The 22,210-nt window shown below is 42.6% G+C and overlaps 1 protein-coding gene across 2 annotated transcripts in view; it reads left to right on the top strand.

Moving 5' to 3' along the window:
• The window catches only part of LTK (leukocyte receptor tyrosine kinase), a 94,625-nt gene that overhangs the window by 15,847 nt on the left and 56,568 nt on the right, over positions 1–22,210 (top strand). The window lies entirely within an intron of this gene.

Genomic DNA, 22,210 nt, shown 5'->3' with positions numbered 1-22,210 from the left:
TCCACAAGTGGGGAGCCACTGCCCAAAAGCCCACCCTCATGTCGCCCTCCTCCATACCTCTTCTGGAGGAGGCACACAAGGAAAAGAGTCAGATGATGGTTGCAGGGTCCTGGTTGGTTCATATGCAGAGAGGAGGTCCTTGATTTATTATTTTTACTGCCAGGGAAGAAGAGAGATCCTTGTGGGATTTCCTACTCAGGTCCCAAATAACTTGGCAAGATATATGCATCTTGACTTGCATGGGAGTGGGGAGGATCTGCAAAATATCCAGACATGTCCTCGATGTCTGTACAACTGCAGAGACATTGCATCCTGCTCCCATTTCCTATTTTGCTATAGGAAAAACACAAACACAAAATGCCAGCATGTCATTTGCGTGTTGGGGTGCCGTGCTGAATGCAGTTATGTATCATCATGATGTCTCTAACTCGTTCTGAAAAAAAAAAAAAAAACCACAACACCTTGTTCTTCATTTTGGAGATTTGGTATGGGGGGGGGGGCATCAATGGGATGTGTGCTTTGCTTTCCTGGCAGAGCCACTGCAGCAGTGAAGTGTTGTGCTGCTATTGGTTTTTTCTCTGACTGAGCCTCCAGGTTTTTTCTTGCAATGAGCTAAATCTGCTAATTATAGCCGTTTCAGATTATTTATGGTCGAAAAGTTAAAAATCCAGGTGTTGGGTAAATAGCCAACAGCCATACATGCTCAAAAGATACGGGGAGGCTATGAAAGTGACAGACTCCCTAGATATACTGGAGATGGGGCAAGTGGGGGGCATGAAAACGAATTGTCTATCTCCCTGGAGTATCTAGTGACACATTGGAGCACCTGTAGGATTAAGGAAAAATTCGCCCCCTCCTCAGGCATTTTGAAGATGTTATGCAGCTACATGCCCCTTGTCACCCATAGTCTGTTTTGATTAAAGAGCATATCAGTTTGCAAGAACTGAATAGCAACTTCAGGTAGGGAATCTGTCACTGCTTCTCCTTTTCAGTTAAGTAGTTGTGCCACTTGATATCAGCTCAAGTTTATTCCCCCCCAGCTTGTCAATTACGCTATGCCAGTCAACTGTAGTGGCAGGTTTAGGCAGCAGGGGCAAGATGCTACCTGCTACCCTGTGTGTGATGGTGCAAATAGTAAAATCTGTGCCCTCCATTATTTTAGGGATTGGTGAAACCTCTTAGGCTAAATGACCCCTTCCAGGCATGAAAGAAGTCTAATGAATGAGCATCACTGCCCTCATAGACGTGCTTTATAGTGTTTCATCAACAGATATATTCCAGTATATATCCAAGAAAACAAAAGGTAAATTATCTTTAAATTATCCTGCTTTGTGTAACTTAACTTTGAATAGGTTAAGGAACAGGCCTTGAAAAAACTTGCTGAGAAGTTCCTCCTCTTCTGTCTCTCGCTAAGCAGCTAAAAAATAACATAACAAGCAGAAATTTAGCAGGTGAACCACCCTAAACACCACCCAAAACACATGTTAAGATTAATTTAAGCCTGCAATCCAATGTATATTGCCTGAGAATGACACAGTGGGACTTGCATCTGAGTAAACATGGAACACAGCGGGCCTTGTGTCTGAGTAAACATGTATTGGATTGGGCAGTGATTGGGAACTTTCACCAGATTTATTTTTACTGAAGTCACAAGAGCAGTGATTGGGGGCGAGGAAAGAAGAGAAAAAGCAAACAATAAGCAAATGAGGAGGTTCATTACTGGGGACCGTGTGATATAAGCCAGAATTTATTCTGGTTTGAGGAGGAAGAGAACTGCCAGGACAGTTATCCTGCTTTGTGTATCTTAAGCTTGAATAGGTTAAGGAACAGGCCTTGGAAAAAGCCGCTGAGAAGTAACTCCTCTTCTGTCTCTCGCTCCTCAGCAGAAGTTTGTTTGATTTGATTCAAGCAGGAGAGGCTACCAAAAATACTAAACAGATACATATTTATTTATTATAGAAGGAGACTCACACTGTATCCACTCTTTTGCTCTCTCTGTTTCACACACAAGATTACAAAATAAATGCTAAACATAAAGGACAACATTCCTTAAAGCAGTAAAAAAATTCCCTGCTTCCTCCCTGGTTACTAGAACATGCTAAAAGTTTTGAGGAGGTGTGGCCTCTAAGGAAACAACTCTGAGCGTGTCAAAACACACATACCGGATATATGATTCAGATAGGTAGGCTATACCGTGAAGGAAACCTAATAATGTTGTTCTATGGTGGTATGTGTAGGCAAGAGTAGTTGTAAGTCTGGAACATGGCAGTTGTAAGCTTTGTCTGGGCTGAAATCATGGAAATGTTGGGGAAAATCTGGACATATGGCAACCCAAATCAGAAGTGTAGATTTTGGTGGAGTTCCTTAAAAATAACTCAAAATCTCCCCCCCCCCAAGATTTTGCAACAACGTTGGCATAACAACAACTCACTTTTTTAAAATATGGCAACCCGAGTGTAGGCTGTGGCTGTATGCTATTTCTGTGGGATTGCTGAAATTACCTACCTTACACCCACTGGTCTCACCATCAGATGCCCCCTCTTCCATATTAGTGTTTTGAAGCAGACATAGGGTGGGGGCCCCCATTTTACCTTCTGAAACGTGTTTTAGCTTCTGAAACGTACAGCTTCCGGGTCATGTGGCCAGCATGACTGAGCTGCTTTTGGTGAACCAGAGCAGCGCACGGAAACGCCGTTTACCTTCCCGCTGGAGCGGTACCTATCTACTTGCACTTTGACGTGCTTTCGAACTGCTAGGTTGGCAAGAGCAGGGACCGAGCAACGGGAGCTCACCCCGTCGCAGGAATTCGAACCGCCAACCTTCTGATCGGCAAGCCCTAGGCTCTGTGGTTTAACCCACAGCGCCACCCGCACATGCAGTAGTAGAATAAATAAACAAACTCCAACCAAATTGATGAGATTAGTCTAAAATACACATGCGCTTCACAGGCCAAATCTGGACTTCAGGCTACTGGTTGGTCATCCTTGCTCTGACAGATGCATCTTCTTTATGAAAAACCAGAAGCTGGGAACTGAATTTCCTTTTTCTGTTTGTTTCTGACATTGTTTCATCACCCACTTCTCTACCTGCCTATCACTGACCAATGATAATACACACAGAAAAGTCAGCAGTTGTACTCTCTCTAGTGTCTGCAAAAGGACTCCAGTTATGAAGGGCTTCTTTCCATTAGTGGGATGTGTTGGTACCATCTTGCTTAATCAATTCAGCCATGGTCAGAAATGAAGAGAGAGATTTCCCCAAGAGTCTTTGTTTCATGTAGACACTCCTTCTGTGTTCCTTGCTCTTTGATGCCGTGGTGCTGATTTCATGCTGTGGTCAAGAGAGTTTGATGTGACACTCTGACGCTTGTCTGTTTCATTTAGCTAAGGCAGCCTGAAGCATCAGAAGGGTAAAAAAAGAAACTTGCAACAGAAAAGCCTATATATAGACAGAGATATTCCAATGGATCAGGTTTGCACTGGTACTATCCTGTTTTCTGCTAAATTTTCTCAGCATGCTGTATCTCTAATCTGTGGAATTAATGGCTTGCTTATAGAAATCGGGAGCATTTGCACTTCAGGCAGTGGTAACAACTCCACTAGAAGAGAGATGGAAGCTCATTCCTACTGATTGGAGCAATAACATGAAAGAAGAAAAACGAACCTTAGTTGTCCAACTTTTGAATTTGGAAGTATAATTTGTCAGCCTCGTTTGGGTTTTTTTTATATATATATCACCATCACCCATAAGTGTGCTAAGATTTTTTATGTACAATAATATACAGTATTTAAAAGACTGGGTCGTTTTCAACTACCGTGTCCCGTCAGTGCAAGGACTTCTGTTTGTGCAACAGGACTTTCCCCTCCCCTTCCACTGCCTACACCAGGAGTAGGCAACCTAAGGCCCGTGGGCCAGATGCGGCCCAATTGCCTTCTCAATCTGGCCCGCGGATGGTCTGGGAATCAGCGTGTTTTTACATGAGTAGAATGTGTGCTTTTATTTAATATGCATCTCTGGGTTATTTGTGGGGCATAGGAATTTGTTCATTTCCCCCCAAAAATATAGTCCAGCCCACCACATGGTCTGAGGGATGGTGGACCGGCCCACAGCTGAAAAAGGTTGCTGACCCCTGGCCTACACCATCCCCAAATCTGCTCTAGAGGGTTTGGGAAACTCCTGGAAGAGATTTAGGAGATGCATGGAGGGAGGGAACAGTTCCTTTGCTTGATGATTATCCACTGGTGGCACCAGCATTGTGGAATGCCTCACTTGCTGCTCACGAGAGGCCCCATCCGCGTTGGCTTTCTGACATCTCCTGAAGAAACATGTTTTTAGGCAAGGATTCTCCTTAACTGAACCTATTTTTAACTGTTTTAATTGCTATGCTATTCAGTTGCTTGTCTTACAGTTTAAAATTAAGGATATTTTAATGCTCTGTGGATTTGTTATTGCATATTTTAATTATGTATTTATTTTATAGTCGCAAACCACTTACTTGGCAACCATTTTGGCACATAAGCAGCTAATTATTATAATTAATAGTAATAATAATTGCTTACAGAGAAATCCTTGTGCTGATGGAACAAGAGACTTAGCACTATGTTGATTCCACCCTATACTTGAAAAAAGTTGTTGTTGTTGTTGTTGTTGTGTATTATGTTATGTATTAATTTATTACATGCCCTTCACCCTCAGGCCCCAGGGCAGATTACAACAATTTCAAACACAACATTAAAAGCAGTTAAAAAAAATAAATCCTGAGGAGGGGCCACATTCCCTGTTGGGGGTCACATGCCGGCAATGAGGAGAGCACCAGTCAAATAGGTAGGGAAACAAAAAACCTAATGTAGAATGAACAGCACTCCACTTCAGTTTTCAGTGGTTGCCTCAGATTAGAATTCCCACTCCTATGCAGGTCTGCTCAGAAGTCCACTGGGGACTCAGCTACATTGGCAAAGAAAAAACGCTTTATATGCGCTGTTTCTGCATTCTAACACTGTGACACCAGATGGCGCTGTGGAGTTCCGTTTTTGCTTGCCCAATTTCTCATACAAAGTTTGCAACGCGTTTAACTGAAACGCTTCTTTGATGTGTCTAGATCCAGCCTGGGTTTGATGGGATTAATCTCAAATAAGTATACAGAGGATTTGTTCAGGTACCTGAGCTTCAAAACAGCTACTCTTCTGAAAACCAAGTGAAAGAAAACCAGTTGGTTGTCATGTGCTTTGGAAACACTTTGCAGGCCCTGTGCTTGGTACACTTTGGAAACGCTGAACTGGTAAAGGAAGGAAGCTGGTTGTTGGGAGTGTATGAAGCTCTGTGTCTGGTGCTTGGGAACCCTGCCTGAACCCATCAGCAATGCTATGCTAGAGCTGTAAGTTTAGGAAACATGATGATCCTATGGCACCTGATCCTATGGCAGTCTTATTTATTCTGCTCTCCTGTGTCTGGTTGAAGAGGTTTCTCTGCCCCTTGAAGCACTTTACACTGGAAGCTGGGAAGTGTCTCCGTCTTCAGCCCTTTCCCCTCTTTGGCGCTGGGGAAAATATACTCGGTTCAATTAACTTCTCTCCCTGCCAAGAGAAACCTCTTTCATTAATATGTACCTTGGCTCTTAAGAAATATTCCTATAATGACCTGAAATCAATAAGAGGTTGCTCTTTTAAAGAGTACAGCTGGCAAGTAAAACAACTGCACAGCCCATTTTACTGACATGCCAGTCACGGGGCTTCTTTTCGGCATTCCCTCCAAGTGGAATTTCCACTTTGGCCTTATCGCTGCTTCTCAGAGACATCCACACCACCCATTTAAAGTACCTGTACATGGCTTCCCCCTGAAAAAAACCTGGAAACTTTGGTTTGTTAAAAGTGCTGGGAATTGTAGCTCTGAAGGTATATAAACTGCAGTTCTGAAGACAGTATGACCAAAATAAAAAAAAAATAGATTGTTGCAGAGGGAACAAGTTAGATTTGTTTAGAGCAGAACTTTCATATCTTCCTCATATAACATGAGGTAAACATGTGTGGTTTGTAACTTGTGGGTTGTTGTTTTTTTTTTGTAATTTAGGCAAAATGTTTCCATTCTCCCCACTGTTTAACTACTGTATAAACACCGGTAGTTTAAAATATTGGCTAGCTTCTGTTGCTTCTGCTGTTTCAGTATTTGCTTTTGGTCTTATTTTATTTATTGTTTTGTGTTATAATATATATTACGAGGGGTGGCATATGAAAGTATTCAGATAAATTAGACCGCTTATGCATCTCCTTGGCAAGGGAGTGAGGTTTGTGAGTTCCGTTTTAGTCAGCCTTAACTGCTGGATGCGAAGGGGAGAATAGGAAGCTGTTTTAGACTGAGTCTGACTGTTAGTCCATCTAGCTGGCAATGACTCTCCAGAGTTTCATGCTGGCGGCATTTCCAGCCCTACCTGAAGATGCCAGGTGTGGAACCTGAGACCTTCTGGATACAAAGCAAGTGCTCTCTGCTCCTGAGCTGCAGCCCTGAGCTACAGCGGGGTGATGGGGAAGAGAGGTGAGATGCAGTCACTGTCGGCTTCCTCCCTTTATCACTGTCACCTGGTAGCAGTTATGATCATCATGGGTGGAGTGGGAGAGTTGCTGGGCCAAGACATCAGTGCATCCAAGAAACCAGCAACTTTTGTCTCCTCCTTTCCTTTGAGCCATTTCCATTTCAGCTGAGAAACAACAGAGCAGCTCGTTTAGCATTATGTCTGAAACGGCACTCATTATTTGTTTCCTTGGGAGGTTGTAGAGTCTCCTTCCTTGGGGGGTTTATAAGCAGAGGTTGGAAGGGCATCTGTCATGCATGCTTTAGCTGAGATTCCTGCATTGCAGGGTGTTGGACTAGATGGCCCTCAGGGTCCCTTCCAGCTCTACAATTCTATGATTCTATGATTCTCTCCATGATCAGGAATTCAATAAGAATTCAGTAAGAACAGGGAAAACAGGTAGAGAAAAATGGGACTCCACATTGCCATCTGGTGGCCTTTTCTTTACCAGTCTAGCTGAGTCCTAAGTGACATGTGCATATTATGTTTAAAACAAACCACAAAGCTTTGTTTAGCACATGGCTGGTGAACCTGTGGCCCTCTAGATGTTGTTGAACTCCAGTGCCCTTCAGCACCTGCCAGTGTGGTCCATGGTCAGAAATTAGAAGAGTTATACTCCAATGAGATGCAGAAGGGCATGGGTCCCCCATCTCTAGTTTAGTACAATGGTGGCTTTAGGGGTAGGCAAACTGGACAACAACCCAGGGCCCCACACTTTGGAGGGCCCTCACATCTTGTGCAAAATTCTGCCTTCCTCCCTTATAGCTAGTAAGTCTCCATCTGCCTTGCCTTTAACTCAGTCTCATTGCCCAAATAAAATGTCAGGTTGTAATCCTGTGTACACACTTGCTTGAGAATGAATCCTACTGTAGGGTTTATTTCTGAATAAACATGCACAGGATTGCACCGTCTTACGACTCTTTTCTTCTGATTAGTATGCAGAGCACTGGATTTTTGGGAATGAGGCATGTGGCAGGATTTACACATGTGCGTAATTTGTGCAAAATACTATGCTGTATGAAGTTCCAAATCTCATGTGTTTCAGACAATATGAGAAAGAGGCCAAATTGCTAAATTCTCACTATGTATCAAGATTTCCCCCTTCTATTTGCCAGGATGTGATGGGACCAGTGGCCATGATCTTAGTTGTTTTTAATATTGAGCTTCAGACCATATTTTGCACTCTCCTCTTTCACCCTCATTAAAAGGTTCTTTAATTCCTCCTCACTTTCTGTTGATATTTCTTCTGGCAATCTTAATACCGGTTTGGGAGTCATCCAGTCCAGCCTATCGCATGATGAATTCTGCATATAAGTTAAATAAGCAGGGAGACAATGTACAGCCTTGTCATACTCCTTTCCCAATTTTGAACCAATCATTTATTCAATATCCAGTTCTAACTGTAGCTTCTTGTCCCACAACATCTACTGGCAAATAGAAAGGGAAGAAATGGAGGCAGTGAGAAATTTTACTTTCTTGGGTTCCATGATCACTGCAGATGGTGACAGTCACAAAATTAAAAGATGCCTGCTTCTTGGGAGAAAAGCAAAGACAAACCTAGACAGCATCTTAAAAAGCAGAGACATCACCTTGCCGACAAAGGTCCGTATAGTTAAAGCTATGGTTTTCCCAGTAGTGATGTATGGAAGTGAGAGCTGGATCATAAAGAAGGCTGATTGCCAAAGAATTGATGCTTTTGAATTATGGTGCTGGAGGAGACTCTTGAGAGTCCCATGGACTCAAGAAGATCAAACCTATCCATTCTGAAGGAAACCAGCCCTGAGTGCTCACTGGAAGGACAGATCCTGAAGCTGAGGCTCCAATACTTTGGCTGCCTCATGAGAAGAGAAGACTCCCTGGAAAAGACCCTGATATTGGGAAAGATTGAGGGCACAAGGAGAAGGGGACGACAGAGAACGAGATGGTTGGACAGTGTTCTTGAAGCTACCAACATGAGTCTGACCAAACTGCAGGAGGCAGTGGAAGACAGGAGTGCCTGGCGAGCTCTGGTCTATGGGGTCACGAAGAGTCGGACATGACTAAACAACAAATCAAGATTTCTGCCAATGCTAAACAAATAGATAAGCAAATCAGTGCCAACTTTGAAATGAATGCAAAAGCACAGTGAAAAGTCATGTTTAAACCCTCAACAGATTCCTCTTCTCAGTCTCAGATTGGTGCATGTTTGTTTGAATGAATTGTGAAAGGGCAGCTTTTGTTGGCTGAAGGGTATCTCTTTGGAGCAAAGCTATTGAGCAGCTTGTCAGGCAACGGTAGAACAGTGCATTATAAACAACAGTTTGTACATCCTGGTATTCCAAATGAGTTACCGGTAATGATAGATAATAGCCTGGAACTCAGATGACTAACGACATATTACGGCAATTCTGTCTTACACTTCAAACATACCCTCCATGGGAAGACATTTTTGTGCACAATAAACTGCCTTGTCACATTAAAGCAAGATAGGTAAAAAAGGACAAACTATTGCAACCAAGATCCCAATTGCAGGAGAGAAAATTAGTTTTCAAAGTGAGTGAAGGAGCATATGGTGGTATCTAGAGAATGGTCTTTAGGTATCAAAGGTGATTCAGTGTGGATGTGTCTAACAATTACAGTGCCAATTCTCATGGATCTCTAATTGTGACAACAAAGTACCATTGTGACTGTTCCATCGGCACCAGCATTGTGCCATCCTCTCCTCCCCTTGCACACAATTCTGGGGGTCCTACTGATCCCCCAGAGCCAATTTGTGAGGGGAGACCAGAAGTCATGGGGGATGAGATGGGGAAGTCTCATTGCGAAAGCAAAAGCCCTCACACAGGGCATGTACTTGCGAGACTCTTTCGGTGAATCCCACCCATAGTCCATACTGTACCCCTATGCCAACACTATATATCATTGTGCTAGCATGGGTAGCTTTAAAAGTGGATTGGACAGATTCATGGAGGATAAGATAATCAATGGGTTCTAGCCAAGAGGACATATTGTATATCTTTCAGTATCGGAGGCAGTATGAATGTCCCTCAAAGGAGCTTAGGTTTGGGCAATTTCTATGCACTCATGTCTTGCTTGCTTGCAGGCTTCTCATAAGCACCTGGTTGGTCACTATGAGAACAGAGATCTGGACCAGATAGGCATTGGGTCTGATTCAGCAGGGCTCTTCTCAGTAGTCGATGGTGGTGTTGGGCGGGGCAGCAGTGCCCGCTTGACCTTTGTTTGCCTGCACCACTGCTGCATAGCACAATGGAGAGAAGGCAGGTGGAAAAGCAGCACAGTTGGCTCAGCTGATGCATTTGCACCGCAATGACCTTGCTTCCGCCTCCGTCCCAGTATACAGCAGCAATGTAGTCAACTGGAGGTCATTATATAACCTGTGAGGCTGATTTTGCAAGCTTCTGAAATAGACCATGTAAAGAGGCTGTATGAATGTCAAGGAAGCTCAGATAATCACGGGGGCAAACATAGCTCCTTTGAATTACTACGGTGGTCTAATAAGCAGAATATCTCATTAAGGACCTTTATCTCTCAGTTTGTCTGCTCAGATAGCATCATATATTTCGGATGTTCTTGTTTTGTGGTTTGGTTTCATCTTCCACTGTATTTGGTATTTGACTGGAAGTTCAGGAACGTAACAGTAGCCGGTTGAGACAATGGACTGGTGGTTCATATGACAAGGTAATTAATTTTTCATAATGCTGACCTGGGTCAGAAATAAAGGTTCAAAACACTGTGTGCTTAATACTGCACGAAGGGCCAAACTAGATGTTATAAGATACAAGGAATGACAGCAGTTCTGTATCTCTTATAACAACCAGTTATACCCTTAGCCACTATGCTACATTGCCTCTTCATCTTGTTACCCGTCAAGTGAGTGAGCAACTTGTTGCTGTTATGCCATGAAATAACCTCATTCCTTCAAACAAAGCTGCTTTCCATTTATTGGGGAAGGGTGGCTGAAACTGAGCTTCAGTTTTAATTTCAAAAGCGCTTTTTAAATTTTCCCAAACGATTCACTTTGAATGCCAGTGCCACTGCTGAGGAAATGAGGCGCGCATTAGATGTGTGTCTTTGTGCCAGCTCTCTCCCAGCTAGTGGAGCAATGAGAAAATAGGAACCATCCCTTCCTTCCTTCCTTCCTTCCTTCCTTCCTTCCTTCCTTCCTTCCTTCCTCAGTAACTGGATTACTAGAATGATTTCTTTGAGGCAGATGAACTAGGCTTTCTTTCTGACACCATTAATGACATTCCCCTTAGATGCTACAGAAATTGAAATGGTCTAATGAGGTTAAAAGATCAGGATGTCCTCGGGACAGTTGCTGAGCCCTCTCCACTCAGCTCAGGGGGCGCAGAAAAGGGAGAGGGGCTCTGCATGACCCCTTTTCTATCTGGAAATGCCACAAGGAATTTGACAGAAGCCACAGTGTCGTGCAGTAGCTCTGCTTGGTGTCAGCTTGCATGCTAAAGTTTGGACAGATACAGCTTTGTCTTAATCCTCCGTTTCGCTCAGGAGCTGGAAGAAAGTAAAGAGCTCTCCTGCGTGAGGGTTGTGGCATCTTAAGAACTTCTCACTACAATTGTTCTTGGACGGTCTTGCTGGAGTAGAGCACCCCAGCACCCAAGGTTCCAGGCAAGGATAAAAAATGACTTCACAGAGACTTCTTTAGAGATAATATGGAGGCTTTGTGCATGAGCTTTAATTGCATAAATGCTATGTGAGAGCTATGTGAGACTTTAATCAGGCACTCTAGTTCATGCACTGGAGCTGACTCACTTTGAATGACCACCCTAAGAAGGCCATGCTAACCCTTGGCACTTTCACATGGCTGGAGGGTTGTTAGGCAGAATCAAAGGGACCCATTATTAGGCACCTCTTCCCAGTCCCTTCCAGCTCCAGCATCTGACTGAATCTGAGCATCCCATCTCCACTGCCTTTTCTAATGGGTCATCTAATGGGTCATTAATCCAGCATGCGGCAGCTCGGAGTGGCCACCGAGACCATGTAACACTGGTCCTGAAAGACCTACATTGGCTCCCAGTGTGTTTCTGAGCACGATTCAAAGTGTTGGTGCTGACCTTTAAAGCCCTAAATGGCCTTGGTCCAATATACCTGAAGGAGCGTCTCCACCCCCATCGTTCAGCCCGGACACTGAGGTCCAGTGCCGAGGGCCTTCTGGCAGTTCCCTCACTGCGAGAAGTGAGGCTACAGGGAACCAGGCAGAGGGCCTTCTCGGTAGCCCGCCCTGTGGAACGCCCTCCCATCAGCTGTCAAAGAAATAAACAACTACCTGACTTTTAGAAGACATCTGAAGGCAGCCCTGTTGAGGGAAGTTTTTTATGTTTGATGTTTTATTGTGTTTTTAATATTCTGTTGGGAGCCGCCCAGAGTGGCTAGGGAAACTCAGCCAGATGAGTGGGCTACAAATAATAAACAAACAAACAAACAAACAAACAAACAAATAAATAATTGTGATTGTGATTATGATTATTAGCACTGTTAGAATAAGACTTCAGGCATATCCTTAAGGTATTCTCACCACACTATTAGATGGGAGGAGGGCTCCTGGGGGCACTTAGGCTACATACATGCCACACATTTAAAGCACATTGCCTCCCCCAAAGAATCATGGGGACTGTAGTTTATTAAGGGTGCTGGGAGTTGTAGCTCTGCAAGGAGTGAACTACAGTTCCCAGGATTTTTCGGAGGAAGCAGTGTTTTTTTAAATATATGGGTGCCCAATATATGTCAGTCTGTTGTAGGGACCTGAGGACAGCTTGGAGCTTCACAAATCCTGAAGCTGTCCCTGACTAAAGTCACTTCCAGGCAGTGAGCAATTTGCAGGAGAGATTCAAGAGCACACTATAAATGTAAGTTTCCTCAGTTGAAGAGAATTACCAGGTTCTTTCACCCAAGAGCTCAACAAATCCACTTTTTAAAAAAGGACTTTGGGGGATTAGGGTTCTATGATTCTATGAAGATGACAGGGAAATGCACTAAGAACTTAGGGATGGGTGAATGTTAATGGAAAGATATACAACTACTACACAAACAAATCAGGTTGAATGTTCATTGTCACATAACTACTCTGCAGACAATCGGTATGAATGCTGAATAAACAGATCATTTGCTTGGAATAGTTGGTTAATAGGGAATTCTAGGGGCATGCAGTTGCTTCAGATGTACCATGAACCAAATCTGGCTGATCTGGGGAGATTTCAGGAGTTTGTCTGAAGTGATCCAGCTTCCTCTGGAGTGGCCTGAGCAAAACTTGGGTCCTCCAAAAGTTTTGTTAGTGGTTCATGAGTACCAGAAACACAGATAGTACGCCAGCTAGAACTGCTTTTTTATGTATATGTAATTTTATTTATTTCAACTTGTTCTGAGATTTTATATTTTGTAATTGGTGGTTTTATCCTGATACTGGTCGTTGACTGTTATAAAAGGACAGTATGCCTGAAAACATTGATATATCCCCACATTCCCCACAAGCTTACTATGTAAGGAAAATGCCAGCGAGGGAGAGGAAGTAAGGGTAATTTTGTAAGTGACAGGGAATTAGTCCTACTAATTATTCCTTCCTTGCAAGGTTTGTCTTTTTTATGTGATTTTGGTAAAGATGTAGGAGGAACTTTTCAGAAACTGTTCCAGTGGGTTTTTTGGGGGGGGTTGTGTTGTTGTTGGGTGTTTTTTTTTACTTTGTGTGCATATGCATGACTGGACCTGGCATCAATGGAAGCAGAGGGCCATTATGGCTGCAAATTCCATTGAATTCTGCCAAAAAAAAGTTCATTGATTTCCCCATGCTCTTCAATGGGGAGGCACAAAGTTCAGGAGCGCTTATGATTACTTAGCAATAAGAATATATATGACTGTACTGCAGGGTCAAACAAATGGACTCCAAGATCAGGGATGATGCTAGGTTTCAAGCCTTTGGATAAATGTAGAGGTAAGGAGGGCGGAATGCAAGCCATTGGACCTGTCAGTCTTTTTCTTCACCCCATGCTGCAAAAGGAACTTGCTAAACACCCTAAGGGGCAAGCATTAAACTGACATGCTGATTGATTGTGTGTGTTTAGGAAAAGAGAAAACAAGTAGTTTCTGGATAAATTTAGAGTCCACCTCATATTGAAAAAATTCTTCCCTAAGGAAGAGAAATGTATTTTCAGTCAAAAAATGCTCTGGCTCCAGGAAAGGCAGGAAGAACAAGGGCTTCCCTCATGATGAAGGGGGAGGGCAGTCGACTCTTCTGTCAGGCATGTGATAGATATTATCAGTAACATCCACAGGCAGATCCCAAGATTTTAATTGTCTTTAGAGAATAGTTAAAGTGGGGCAGTGGAGAGACATTAAAGTGTGTGTGTGTGTGTGTGTGTGTGTGTGTGTGTGCCTCTCTCCCCTGGTCCTGCTCTACCCCCTCATTGAGTGCTCTTGCCTGACCATGTCCTTGAATTGTGATAATGCCTCTTGCTTGCCTGGATGGATATGTTTCTGATGGAATGTAGCTTTCTGTAAAAAGGTGAGATACAAATCCTCTACTCTACTCACTTATGCTTCTGACTGCACCCACCACTGCAGGTGTCCTCCAGACGTTTGCACATAAAGGATTGTGGGCCTTTGGCTTTGAAAGGTTCTCTATTCCTGGACCAGGGGACAACTGTGGTAGCCCATTAAACAAAAAAGATAGTGGGGAAAGGAAGGAAGAAGAAAGGACAGGAGGAGAACGTCTGGAGACATAAAACCCACAGGGTTATTCCATTTCGGGACAGGAAAAGCTCCAATGTTTGAGTCAAAAAGTGTAACTCAGCACATGAGATATCAGCAGCTAGTAAAATAAACCAAAGTACAATGAGCTTACTAATGAAACAAACTCTTTCCCTCCCATCTCCCTTCTTTATCTCTATACTGTACTGGAATACTAGGATATGTTTTCAAATGTGGTGTGGAAGGAAGCCAGTCACCACAGCTAATTCTCTGGCTTCCTTGCAAACCTTTTCTTTCTTGTTGACCTCTTTCAGTTGTGTTGTGGTATTTGGAGAGCAACCATATACTCTTTCAGAAATATGTGGTGTACAAAGTCCATTCTCCTGTATGGCTCTCTTTATGGGGTTATGTTAGGGTTGATGGTTTTTCATGGGCCAAGACTTAACGTCTTTAATAGCTGCATGAAAGGCAGAAAGCAACATTAGAACATGATAGCACAAGAAGAGCCTGTCTGGATCAGACGAAAGGCCCTTCAAGCCTGCCATTTTGTTCTCACAGTAGCCAGCCAGATGCCTATGGGAAGCCTTCTAGTATGACCCAAGTGCAACAGCAGCAACTCTAGTTGTGATCCTGGGAGATCCTTCTTCCTCTTCGGCCCTAGATTCTAGGGCCTAGTACCTGAGGTGAAATGAATGTGTCTTCAGTCTACTCCAGCAAGTAGATACACTTTACGGAAACAAGATAGGAAGGATTGATGAACACACAATCCCTGCTCAGCTCTCTGGTAATATCTCTTGGGAGAAAGGTGCAGGAAGCAAGCCACCAGATAGCTGAATCATAGAAGGACCGGTCTCTGTGAAAACTAGTGTATTTTAAATTCTGCCTGACTTCTCCTACTACAGAGTAGGAGATGGTGTTTGCTGTGCTGCATTTAATTCCACAAGCTGATAAGATTTTAAGTTTTTGAACTAGAGAAGAGATATTTGATTTTTTTTATTAACAGCAGTTTAAGTGAAAGAAGATGTATGATTTGAAATAAGAAGTAATTTGTTATGTTTTGAAGTTATACTATTAATTAATATGAAGTTATATTTGGAATAGAGCGGATTTAAGCTAAGGAGTGATTAGTATTGATTTTTGAATGATTTAATTTTTGAGGAAAGAAGTTACTAAAGTAAATTAGAATTGGAACCAAAGGAGGGAAAACGGGGGAAGTCACCTAGTAAAGATTCGAACTAGAAAAGTTTTTTTTTTTTGTATAAACAAGAAGAAGAATTGTTGGTGTGTTTTATATCTGTTTTATCATGTTTTGATTGTGGGGTTGGCTTTTGGTCTGTGTTAGTGTATGTGTTGTGTTGTTTTTTTGTTTTGTAAAAACCAATAAATTCTTATAAAAAATAATAATAATAATTCCACAAGCTGACGTATAAGTTAAGACAGTGCTTTTTTCTTTAAAAAATGTTTAGGCGTACTCTCATTTTGACTCAAGAAAATCACCATTTTATAGTTCAAATTGGGGGAAATAAATACAGTAAATGGACTAAAGTACAAAGATTCACAAAATGTTTAGGGGGGTATGTGTACCCCTGCACACCATCCCAGAAAAAAGCACTGAGTAAAGGCATTAAAAAACCATTTTAAAAGAATTTTGTCAACACCAAATGCTTAACATTAAGAGTAAATGGGTTTATTTCTTTTTAAGGGATCCTCTTTTCTTGGTAGATATAAAGCCATGTTGCTATAGCATTAAATAATAATAATAATAATAATAATAATAATACCAATATTGTAAAGGAGCAAAGAGGAAGGTTGTAGAAGTGAGAGGCACTCTTCCTCTGTCTTCAGGAGTACCTTTAAGGAGGGGGACCAGGGACTGCAGTGGGTATGGGGGATCAGCAACAATGGTAAGTTGTGTCTTGAGCAAGGACAGCTACTTTCGGATACAGCAAAATTGTTTTAGAGTTGCTGATAGGTGTCTTATGTTGCTGCACCACAACCATCAAAATCAAATGTCTGTGTCTGCTCTAATGTCAGAGGCGGACATGTAGCCGCAGTGATTTCTTTCAGTTCCAAACTTCTCCAGTTCCAAAAATCTTATTTGCATTAACTGTTCATTCCACTGACAAAGATATCAAACTACAAGCTTATAGCCACAATCTTTGTTCAGATTTATTAGTGAAACAGGTTAAAATTTCTATTATAGTAGTAGTCAGTAAATGTGAACTTTCTAAACATGAAGAAACGTTTTCTCATTTATTTATTTTTTCCTTTACTACAATGAGCTGGTAACCGCATCCATGTACTAAAAATGTTGTTTAGATCCCAATGATTGGGATATAATGGAGGACTCCTAGTGCATTCCTTCCACTCTGGAAAGTGGACTAAGTAATTTGAAACTCCAACATTTTAGGATAAATTTGTACTTGTTCTTAGACAAATTGCTTGCTTCATTTAGGAAAAAGAGCTTGTATGTGTAGTTGTAGTTGTTTGTTTGTTTGTGAATGACAAGCTGTGTATGCCTAGTATAGCTGTACAATGCTATTTTATGCTTTCTTTCATCTTTATTCTGTTGCTTAAAATGCACATGCCTCTTGGCTTGTATTAACTACCACTCTGTCTCTGCCTGTCCAAATCCACCTGTGCAGATTTCTGGAATTTGCAAAGAGGCATCTGAGATTTACTCATCACAGTGTACAGTATACGCAAACTCCCTTTTACTACGAAAGTGAAAGAGACCTATCATAAACAGCTAGCCTGAAGGAATGCAATGTTCATAGCTTAGCTGCTAAACATTTTTAAAAGTTCTTCTTAATTCATTTTTTAAAGGGAGAACTCAAGACAGTGTTTGGTGGAATAGTTCCATTAACTTTCGCTGAACTGTGTCTTGGGAGATGTCTGAGGTCATCTTTTCTCAAAGAAGAACATGTAGGTACCTGTCAATAAAAAGCTGTTAGCGTAAAGCACTTCTCTTTATTGCTGTCACTTCAAATTCAAATTCTGAAAACCAAGTTATGGCAATTAAGTGTTCTTTCCTCAAGTACAAAGAAGTGTTCCTCTAATCTAGTCTGTTCCAAAGGTTGTTCTCACTGTTGTAATTAATTCAATGGGCCACTCTGTGAGTCCTGAGACTTTTATGTGCTGCATAACAATGGCTAAAACTCTACCTAGTCCAGTAGTCCATCTTCAACACTGGCCAGACAGATTTAGGGGTCTGGATTTCAACCTCCTAATCAACCTTGACAGACACATCCCAGGCCTTCTTTATTTTTTCCACGGAACAGACTTAGTAGTGCATCAGCAGATTTGGTTGAGTCATGTTCAGGTGAGTCAGAAGCAAGACAAGACCAGAACCCCTGCCTGGACAAAGCAGTGGCTGAAGTGGAGCCATCTATACCCCTAAAAGGCTGTTGCCTTGTTTTACATGTCTTGGCTGCTACAGTGAGGGGTGACAAGGGTTGCCCCAGGAGTTAATCTTCTGAATCTGTATAGAATCTGTCAAAAACCTGATAGGAGAGTTGGTCCTTGTTGCATTTTCCAATACCACTGGTCTCCACATTTACCATGATCACTGATTCCTCCTGTGCACTCTCTGGCAGATTGGATGATGTCCCATGTTGCCTACAGTGTTTGTCCTGGGCAGACAAGTTGCCATACAATCCACTTGCCTGTCAGGAGATGGAGATATGTTAGATCCTACAGCCTCTGACACTTCCCTCCCAGGCACCATAGAATTGAACCCTATGACAGTTTTTTTGGTGATAAAAGTTGATTAAACGTTTTCCAGACATCCCATCCCATTCTACCAAACCAGTCCTTTAACCTTAGTAACTTATGTGGGCAAAAGGGTTTCCCACAAGTTCATAAATTCCCCAATACTGGAGAAGTAATAAACTTTATTACATATAGCCCAAGGCTTTTGTAAACCTCACATACATTCATACTACAAATGAGTACAAAATAAAATGTACATTGACCGCCTATATAAAATCTTCCGTGACTAAAACCTATGCATCATATTTACTGCATGTGAAACTGAGTTTCTGCCTGTTTACACTTAATGTTGTTTTTCCCAGTGTTTATTATAGTCCTGGTATGTAAACCTGCACTTCTTGTTAATATTTATTGCCTGTCACAAACATTTCTTGAAGTTCAGTTTCCTTCATTTTGTCTGTTGCTTTATAATACCCACTTAAGCAAAGACATTTGTCTACTATTTAATGATACAAGAAGAAAGTTATGTTGATTAAATCCATTGTGTTTCATGAAAAATACACCTTCTTTCACCCAAAGAACTTGGTAGATAAATCTGACACATTTTAAGCTTGCTATTTTTTTTTTATGCAGTGGAGGAAGGGGGTTCTGCATTAATGCTTCTCACGCTCTTCCCAGACATGGGGCATCTTGTTCCGCCCTCCAAATTGGACTGTTCAGCCTGTGTATCTAATCATGTCCTGGTTCTTCCTCTATTAACAGCTAAGATTGTTCATTCTTATAGATTTCATTTAATAACTTGTTTAGCTTTCCCCATTCATAGTGAATCCTTTTCTGCAGTGGCTCCTCGTTTGTAGAATGTTCTCTCCAGGGAGGCTCACATTTCTCTATAACCAGGCCTTTGGCTGATTAACATTCTATGACCTTTTAAAAGTGTTTGTGGGAAGGGAGTTACTGGTTTGTTTTTGCTTTATTATGTATTTTGTGTTCTCATTTTGTATTTTTATGTTGTGAACTGCGCTGTGATCTTCGGATGAAGGCCAATATGCAAAACAAACAGACAGACAAATAATGAGGTTAAATATGGCCCAGTAGCAACATTATGGTGCTGAATTATGGTGCTTGAGAGTCCCATGGACTGCAAGAAGATCAAACCTATCCATTCTCAAAGAAATCAGCCCTGAGTGCTCACTAGAAGGACAGATCCTGAAGTTGAGGCTCCAGTACTTTGGCCACCTCATGAGAAGAGAAGACTCCCTAGAAAAGACCCTGATGTTGGGAAAGATGGAGGGCACAAGGAGAAGGGGACGACAGAGGATGAGATGGTTGGACAGTGTTCTCGAAGCTACTAACATGAGTTTGGCCAAACTACGAGAGGCAGTGAAGGATAGGCGTGCCTGGCGTGCTCTGGTCCATGGGGTCACGAAGAGTCGGACACGACTGAACGACTGAACAACAACAACAGCAACATTTATTTATTGTATTTGAGAAGGTGGTTGCTCAAACTGCAACTGTATACATTTTGTTTATTATAAGGGTGGAAAAGCTTCAGGTTCCTGGTGTATACCGCAAGAAGTGATGGTTCTGCTTGGGAATATGAAAAATCTATTTGAGCCTTAGATGTGGCTAGTACTGAGACAAAGGCTGGTATTGGCAGGCACCTAGGACTTTAGAATATTTATGTAGCCGTATTTCATTATGACCTTGTTGTTGGTATGGTTTTAATCCTTTTCTAGGTATAAGAATTGCCAAAGACGCTAGATGTAAGCCATCTGGCCTATTTCAAATTTAACAGCATTCTTGAATGGAAGAGGTGGGAAGCCTCAGCAAGACACCTTTGTTTTTTTGGGTTTTTTGCAGAGAAGAATAGCAGTCCATATTGGCAGTTTAGGTGGAGCTAGGACAGTGCGTGGAGGAACCTTAGGTCTGGGGCAGAGGCAGGGAAGAACCAAAAGAGTAACAGGTAGAGTCAGAACTTAAACTTCTAGCTAAGGAGTTCTGGTGAGTTAAGGGTGGAGCACCTGGAGTTTGCTGGCTTTTGGAACTCAATACTGGTTAAATGGAAGACCTCAGTTCACTGATTTCACTAATGAGACCAGCGAAAACAGGGTATTCAAAATGTAGAAGCAATGTCTTGTTAATCTTTAGAGCCGGACTGGGGAACTGGATCTGGCTCATGTTTCCCCCCCCCCTACCCCCTGTGGGCTGAATGCTTTGCCAGATACTGCTTCGCAAGGGCATTCTCCGGACCCAACAATCAGCTGATGGTCAGGTCTTGTAAAGCCCCTTTCAACATGCTATCATGCAATGCACATTGAAAAAGACTTAGCAAGACCCAACAATCGGCAGATTGTCAGGTCTTGAGAACTGCCTTGCAAAGCACTACCTTGCAAGGCATTTTGCAAGGGGCTCTGCAGGACCCTGAACGCCAGGTCTTGAGAAGCCACGTTGAAAGCATGGGGCAAGATATTGCTTTGAAAGGCACTTCTCAAAACCAGACAAGTTTAGGGACTTCAGACACCTAGCCTACCTTGTCCTGTCTCCTCCCACCATTGCAAAATTTTCTATATAGTGCACCCTTCACCAACCTGGTGCCCTCCAGATGTTTTGGCCTACAGTTTCTACAGTATTGGCCCAGCTAGCATGGCTGGTGGGAATCCAAAACATCTGGAGGCTACCGGGTTGGGGAGGGCTGCCCTGGTTGCTGGCTTTTCTAAAGGGAGACTATTAGCAGCATTTCACTTGAGCATTCCAAATCTTTTTGCAAGCACAATGAATCAACGACCCAGGTGGTTTTTTTATGACTGGAAGTGTTCACAGTGACTTCTGCTTAACCTCCAATTATCATCCACAGCATGAGATATAGTGAAAACAGATGTGATCCCTGCCCCAGAGGGCATATGCAGATGAATGGCATTGTTGCTGTAATAAGATTTCATATTTACAAGTAGTGAATCTGGTAGCAAGAACCTTAGATTCTTGACCCATGAAAGTTTCTTTTTTAGTGTACATGCAAGAAAAAAAGTTGTTGGGTGGCAGAGATAAAAATGTAAATAGATTTCAAGGATCCCAGTCTGTTACAAGTCCATTAGTTGAGAAGAAATTACAGAACCTTGCATCATTGCAAGCACTGCAGCATCCTTTTGCTGCTAAGGGTAGTAAGCTAGAGAATCTTTATCTAATTCAAAACTTTAGGGCAGGGGTCAGCAAACCTTTTCAGCAGGGGGCCGGTCCACTGTCCCTCAGACCTTGTGGGGGGCCGGACTACATTTTGGGGAAAATTGGGCCCTCCCTTAAAGAGTGGGGTGAGACCTGGCAACTAAGCCCTGTGTTGTGGGTGGGTTTGATTGACAGCCACTACACCCAGTCGATAGGTCCCTTGATCCAGGGTGCAATCTGGCCAATGGGATGCAAGCTATAAATACCCATGCACATGACCCAGAGCTTGCTCTTTTCGGCGCGTGCATCGGAACACTGCCTACCTCTCCCTACTTTTAGGCTTGTGCAGTTGACCTTGCTATGCTGTTGTGGGTTTCGCCTGCCATGTAGCAAACCGTCACAACTTGTAAGGTTGCGGATAGGCTCTGGTTCAGGTGATATGGATGGGAGAACGCTCTCGCCATCCCCAATTGAAGGGTAGTCTGGGGGGACATTTGGGTGACGGATAGAGCAGGTCCCCAGCTTTCCGCTTATCCAGGTGTTCACCCTTGGCTGACCTATGCTGGAACCCTGGGTCAGCGCTACCTGCAGAGCAGGGAGCTAGTCGAACCAGAGCCTATGCAACCAATCACGTGCTGCAATCAATAAAGTTGTGACCTAAATTCTGCCAAAAACCAAACCAAAATTTGAGTCTTGTCTGAATTCAGTTGGGGTGAGGTTAAAAAGGTCTGAACACGCAAAAAGTGAACAAATTCCTATGCCCCACAAATAACCCAAAGATGCATTTTAAATAAAAGCACACATTCTGCTCACGTAGAAACATGCTGATTCCCGGACCGTCCGTGGGCCGGATTTAGAAGGTGATTGGGCTGGATCCGGGGCCCGGGCCTGAGTTTGCCTACCCATGCTTTAGGGCACTTCTACACAATATGTTCGTAGGTGCTGACACTCTAAATTGGCTGGCAAGCCAAGTCATTATTCAAAATGATTGGATAATCCAATTAGCAAATCATGGGGACAATGAAGGACAATTGTTTTTGCCTGTGTAAATCATTGTCAGATGTTTATTTACAT

The sequence above is a fragment of the Lacerta agilis genome, chromosome 1, assembly GCF_009819535.1.
Source record: "Lacerta agilis isolate rLacAgi1 chromosome 1, rLacAgi1.pri, whole genome shotgun sequence".
Taxonomy (NCBI): Eukaryota; Metazoa; Chordata; class Lepidosauria; order Squamata; family Lacertidae; genus Lacerta; species Lacerta agilis.
The sequence above is the reverse complement of the archived record's forward strand: the minus strand, read 5'-3'. Positions and strand labels throughout refer to the sequence as shown.